The sequence below is a fragment of the Callorhinus ursinus genome, unplaced genomic scaffold (assembly GCF_003265705.2).
Source record: "Callorhinus ursinus isolate GAN/ISIS: 27379988/994484 unplaced genomic scaffold, GSC_fseal_2.0 scaffold50, whole genome shotgun sequence".
Taxonomy (NCBI): Eukaryota; Metazoa; Chordata; class Mammalia; order Carnivora; family Otariidae; genus Callorhinus; species Callorhinus ursinus.
The window spans coordinates 4,180,159-4,186,959 of record NW_027397112.1 but is presented as its reverse complement, the minus strand read 5'-3'; the positions used below and the strand labels follow the sequence as shown (position 1 = coordinate 4,186,959).

Here is a 6,801-nt window from a genome sequence, read left to right as displayed (position 1 = left end):
TAGGATCCTATTGGGCAGATACAGATCAGTTTGTCCTGCTAAGTGCCAATGCCATCTCATTGTCATCTTGGTTTTCTCCTCTTTCTTTACCTCTTTGTCAGTGACTCTTCACTTAATTCTGGTTATTCTAGTCATTACTCCTTTTCAGTTGGTTGTTTAACACGCATGTGGGTGGTTGGCAGGTTTTCACAGTGATATTGATGATTTTTCCTTTATGGAAGGGAAGTGAGAAAATCTGTGGCCAGCACTGTCCTTTTACAGATTTTCTGTAACTTAGTCCTTCCACATATCTTAGCGTCCAGACTCTCATTCCCATGTTGTAGAAGATCGACGACGGTCTTTGGTGAGGTAATGTAGTTTATCTCTGATCTCGGCACTAACAAATGACAGAAGCAGGATACAAATCTTTCTGCCATTTCCTGTTTTCTTCTTTTTTCTTTTTTCTCAGTTATCTTTCCCTTTTGGTTGATCCATATTACCACCTTTCCCATTTGCCACACTAAATTTATATTAAAAACATATTCCGATTAATAACTCACCAGTGACATCAGATATTATTCCAGTGAGGGTGTGTGTGTGTGTGAGGAAGAGAGGGAAGGAGGGAGACAGAGAGAAAGAGAGAGAGAGAGAGAGAGAGAGAGAACATGCCCATGAAGATGAAGTTTAAAAAAAAAGTGCAATGGTGGCATTTTAGGGAATGTGTTCTCTGCTTATACAGGGAAACTTTTTTTTTTGCCTCTTTAAGTCATAAGGTGAGAAGGACTTTTATTTATAAAAGTTTAACATCTTAAAACTGTGATCTTCCCCAGAGATGTAATTTTTATGCCACAGGAGCATTTGAACTTCAAGACAAAGCTCGTTTTACTTCTGTTGCTTCTTTGTGACATTCGTCCTAGTAAGGACTTTCTTTTCAGTTCACCTAATTTTTTTTGAGTAATGACTTTTCATCATTTTTGCAGCTTGGAGTAAACATTCTCAGGCTTTCCCTCTTATGGTTTCCATGATATATGATGGGCAATATGTTTGTTTGTATGGGAATTATCCTATAATTCTAGTGTTCACCTGGATGAACAACCACCTTGGTGTAATGGAGTCTTACTGAGGATTTTCACACAGGGGAGAGAGAGAATGTTCAGGTCTTTACATGCTTCTTTGTGGTTTTTGGGCACAAAATATCACTTAAAATAGACTTCTAATTTCATTTATTTTTGACTCCTGATAACTCTCGAGGTGACCTCAGTGTGTGTGAGCAGGATGGGCCAAGAAATTGTTTTTTTCCGGCTTTCAGACGTCAGATTGCTTCCTTTCACACCTTGGAATGTCAGAAATTTATTAATTTCTTTCTCCCTGGGATGTTTTCCTTTTGCACGATTATGACGGTGACAGTGGTGTTCTGTTTACTTGCCGCCGAGTAGTTTTCCAAGCTCAGTTACAAGAGAAATATGAAGCCTCCCAACTCCCCCACGCCTCTCCACCACCTGTCACACCAACAAGAATGACCGAATCAACTCTGCAACTGGTTTGGTCACAAAGAAATTCCACATGTGCCTTCCCAAAGGCTGTCACTTTAATACCAAACTGCATGTGACGTTTGTAGGGTTTGCTTTAGGGTAAGAACAGGGAAGTCAAGTCTCAGTGTGTGGTTTAGTGATGTATCATGGCGTGAACTTGACATGTTGTGTTGTTTATTACTAAACAAGAGCCACGAGAGAATGGGTGGCAGAGGTGACTTTGATTTGTGCTCACAGAATATCAGTGCTGTCCTGTCTCCACTTCCCAGCCCCACGAGTCTTTAAGTTGGAACCATTGGCCAGTTTTAACAAATGGGATGTGAGCAGAAGTGATCTCTGCTACTTTCATGCCTAGCCAAAGAAGTTCCTCTGTGATCATTCAGTTCTCTCCTCCCACGCTGTAGAGGCCCTGGGAGCCAAGATGGTGGCATCACAAGATGGAAGGAGCATAGAAACAGATTGCCTGGAGAAAATACTGCGTTGGCCTTCTGAGCAAGAAGTTAACCTGTGCTGAGTCCAGCCACCCATATTTTGGGCTTTCCTCATTCCTTCATCATCATACCGTAAGTGAATCTATTAGATATTTTCCAAATTTGTTTAATATCGGAATGGTTATCCAAATTTTTATCATGGTTCCAAATACCTTCTTGGAAACTCTCCTAGATGGAAAGATTTTATTTCCACCATTTTATGACTCTTATCCCAGTCATTTAGACCTGTATCCGGAAAAGCTTTGGTTGCAATGTTTGACGGCTCTTTGTGTTATGCAAAATATTCCTGTGGATTTTGAAATGCCCAGACAACCCCCACCATGGGGGAGTTGAGAAGGACAAAATGTCGAAGCAATTTCCTTCCCAAGTTATGTGTTATGCGTTTTGCTCACAAGACAGTGCAGGAGGAACCTATTTATGAATACTTATGCATATCGTGCCAGAGGGGCATCATTTAAAATTATGTCCGGTAAGAAAGTGAGCACCAGTTGAGTTCAGGTTGGTGTGTGGAAGTCAGCCCTCCCTGGAGGAAATCCCCAATGCTCTGGGCCAGCTGCTATTTTTGGCTTGTTCCTGTCCTAACTGTTGCACTTCTACCCCCCACCTTGTGCCTGACATTGTCCACGGAGGAGGCCCTCATACTTCATTTCTTTTTTTCAATTTCTCAAAACATAATTTCCTGTGTCTCATTCTTCCAGTGAATACCTAAAAAAATTAATTCGCAGATTGATTAATTTATTTAACAGACATTAACTGAGCACCTTCTGTGTTGCCTGGTAGTAGGCCCATGGTGGGCAATGTGCCAAGCCATTACCCTGTCTCATAGATATTGGTTTCCTTTTGCCTTTTCATTGTTTATTTGGACAGCATTTCAAAGCAAGAGAAAATTTGCTAAAATAGTACAAAGAGTTCCCACGTATCCTTCATCAGGTTCCCCAGATATTCATATTTTACCCCATTTACCACTCTTCTCTTTCTTTCCCTTCTTATCTTTTTGGAACTAAGTTGCAAGCAAGTGTGATAGCTTTTACCCTGAAATAATTCAGTGTATATTGCCTAAAAACATTCTCTTAGAGAACTACAGAATAATTTTCAAAATTTTGATAATTAGGAAATTAACAGTGATCTAATGGTATTATGTGGTTCAACAGTTGGTGAATGTGGCCTGCTATCTATGTTTGTAAGTAAAGTTGTATTGGGACATAGCCACACTCATTTGTCTATGGCTGATTTCTTCCTAATATGGTAGAATTGAATAGTCGTGTCAGAGACCATATGGTGTGCAGAGTTGAAGGTATTTACTATCTGACCTTCTAGGGCAAACATTTTTGACCCCTAATGTGGCTGATAGATCTTATTACATTTTCTCATTTGACCACAATATCTTTTATTGCAAAAGAAAAAAGACCATTTTTTTCTAGTTTGGTGTCCTACCCATGCTCATGTGTTATATGTAGCTGTTATGTGTCTTTATTCCCCTTCACTATAAAACATTTCTTTCATCTTTTTTTTAATTGTTCATGACCTTGAAATTTTTGATATATAATATAAAGCCATTTGTTTGGTAGACCACTGCTCAATTTAGGTTTGTCTGAAGTTTCGTTATGAGCAGGTTCATGTTATACATTTTTGCCACGAAACTCCAAATGTGATGTTGTGTCTTTCTCAGTGACAGGAGACACTTGGTGTTTATTTTTCCCATTATTGGCGATGTTAATTTTGATTCTTTTGGTTAAGGTGGTATCTGTTAGATTTTCTCTGCTGCAGAATTGCTGCTTCCCTTTACATTCAAGAAGTATCTTGTAGGAGGGTACTTTGAGTCTATGTAAATATCCCTTTTTTCTCTTATCAAACTTTCACACAGTAGTTTTAGCATCCACTGAATATTCATCTCCGTAACAATTATTACTATGGTAGTTACCAAAAGTGAATTTTGAAATTTCTTTATTCCTCTGTATGTATCAGTGTGAATTCTGTTGATAGAAAAAACTTTCCCTTCTCTATCTATCTATCATCTAGACTTATGGATTTTTTATTTTATTTTGTGGTTTATAATCTGTTACTGTTTTATTTTGTGGTTTATAATCTGTTGCTGTTTTATTTTGCGGTTTATAATTTATTACTATCATTGTTTTGATGCTAAAAATGTTTCAGGACTTTTTTGAACAATGATTTATTATGGAACAACTTGAAATACTAGTGGTCAGGCACTGGGTCTGTATGACCACTGTGTAGGGCTTAGAAATATTAGGCACTCAATAAACATTTGTTCAACTCAGGTCCTAACTCAAATAGACAAATCCCTAAATGTGGAGCATTAGACACTGTAATAGACTTGGGGAAGACTAACACTTCAGTATCCTTCAAATGCTCTAGCCAGCTTGAGTGAAAACAATCATGATTTCTTTCTTTTTTTGGTTAATATTTTAAGAGTAGGGAGCCTTCCTTATTTTTTGAAATGTAACTTTTCTCACTCATTTCTGAGACTCTAAAATCTCCTCATAGGAAACATGGCTTTTCCTAGACACTTCTAGTTCTAACTCAGGGGGAAGAGTTCTGAATTCCCTTGTGGTCTAGAAACTGCATAATTTTATCCCGGTACTGGAAAGTGATTACCCTAGGGGCTTAGGAAAGGTTTTTACCCAAATCTAGAAAAACTGATTCCAAGTAAAAGCAGTTCTGTGTATTCTGAAATCTCTATTGTCCTGAAATCTATAAAAAGGAATCCCAACAGTTGTCCTAAGAAATCACATCCCTTCATCCACACCACCCCTCTTCTGCCCCATTTTTGTTCCTAATTTGTCAACAAGTGGAAAAATTACTGACCGCACAGCTGGATCTTGCTGTTATGGTTACCATTTGCGAATTGCCTTTGAGATCAGTGAGTGGGAGGGTGGACCGGGCCTGTTTTGGAATCACAGCACTGTCGCTTGAGCCCGTCTGTGTCTGGAAGGAAGCCATGAGTAGTGAAAGGAAATGGCTGAGACAAACTTCGAGGAAGTGTAGCGGGTGATGTTTTCCCTCTTCCCAAGTCAAGTCTTTGCTTTTACCATCAATAACTTGATCACTCAGAGGATACCACCTTGGTAACTCATTTCCTTGAGTAAGTAGCTTCTACAGGCCTGCTGCCTCTGCCGGCAGGCCTTGAATTGTTGGCCTGCATTAGTAGGACTTCGGATGGTCACACTTGTACCTCTGTGAGCCTCTCTTTCCCTGCTCTCCTCCCCAGTCTGGGAGGCAGACTTGGGCACAGGTGCATCTTGCCTTTGGTTCGAAGGCTTGGCAGAGCAGAAACAGGAAGTTCAGGTACCAAATTAAGCATCCTTGCTCTCTGATCAGCTCGTGTATTGCCTTTTGGAGTAAAAATGGTCCCTTGTGTCTCGGTTTTGGAGACTAGTGATCCCAGGGAGGGTATAATACCTTCTTTCTTTGAAGGAGGATTAAAAAAGCTATTCACGCTGTAGAGCGAAATCAAAGCTGTTCTTGGGAGCAACGTGACCATCAGATATGTGCAAAGAAATCTAGAAGTCATTTATAGAGTGTTGTGCATTTATTGCCTTTCCTGGGGGTGGGGCGGGTAAGCTGTTGTACTTTCCTTGGTGCCCCCTTGGTGTGTGTGACTTTGGGGTCCCTTTAGCATCTCCCCTGTCCACCCCCTACCACCTTGGTGTTTTTGTTTTTGTTTTCCTTCTGAACTTTCCTTCAGCGACGACCCTGCCTCCCCTCTGTGGCCTGTGGCCCCTCATCTAAATGACTGTACCAGATTTTGATGACCCTTCGAAACCACAGCCCAAGTGGGAGATAACCTTTGACTGGCCTTCGCCCGTCTTTAGCAGCCAGAATCACCCGGGGGGTACAGGAAGCTGCCTCCAGCAGGCTGAGCCCCAAGAAGGAGCCAGGAACAGCGGAAGAAGCACCTGGTAGCCAGGGCATTTCAACCAGGAAGAAAACAGGATCTAAAACATAAACAACATCCTCACCCCACCGGCAAGTGGGCAGCTCACACCCAATTCTGTTTGACTCTGTTTTTTTTCAAGGCTCTCCTGAGAATCTTTCTTGAAAGAGGAAGGTGGTCAAGAGACAAAGCAAAGTTTCAAGACTTCCAGGGCACAACATCATCAAAATGTCTTATTTGTTGCTCTTTTATTTTTAAGCAGATGAGTGTGACCAACCGTATCATATCCATGATGTTGAACTTGTTTTTAGCGGAATAAAAATTTAAATATGTCAGGACCGACCCTCTTTTAAGGGAAATGATGTGCATCGGAACAAAGCAGAGAGAAGAAAGGGTTTTCAGGCCCTTCTCTTTCCAGTAGCATCTCTTTGGAAGCAGATGCTATCTTTTTGAAGCACCGTATTAACAGCAAACACTGACATTTATGAGGTGTTCACCATGCCAGGCCTTGTGCCAAGGGCTTCATGTGTATTATCTCACTTAATACATGGAAGCCACTTCTGCTAAGAGAGGTGAGGTGGCTCTCCCAATGCCTCACAGCTAGAAAGTGCTGGATCCAGGACTTGAACCCGGGCAGTGTGGCTCAGAGCTACCTCCTGTATGCTTTACGCTCTGCAACTGTCCGAACTATCCTTATTTTTCAGCAGGTGTTGCATTACGCCCATAACTCCTCCCTAAAGACCCTGTGGTTGGTAAATGAAAATTCATGATCACTCTGTTCATTTCCTTTGTTAAAATTGTCAATCTCTCTCCAGCTGTAGATTCAAAATCCCAGGGAAGTTTCATACTGAAGCCAATTTCTTTCTTTCTTTCTTTCTTTCTTTCTTTCTTTCTTTCTTTCTTT

General features: G+C 40.8%; 1 long non-coding RNA gene across 1 annotated transcript in view; it reads left to right on the top strand.

The window, feature by feature from the left end:
- The first annotated feature begins 1,495 nt into the window (after window positions 1–1,495).
- Window positions 1,496–6,801, top strand: part of LOC141370904 (uncharacterized) — a 75,540-nt gene continuing 70,234 nt past the window's right edge. Inside the window, exons 1-2 of the long non-coding RNA XR_012375395.1 lie at window positions 1,496–1,610; window positions 1,916–2,074. This is a non-coding gene — a long non-coding RNA (uncharacterized lncRNA). The remainder of the gene's footprint in view (window positions 1,611–1,915; window positions 2,075–6,801) is intronic.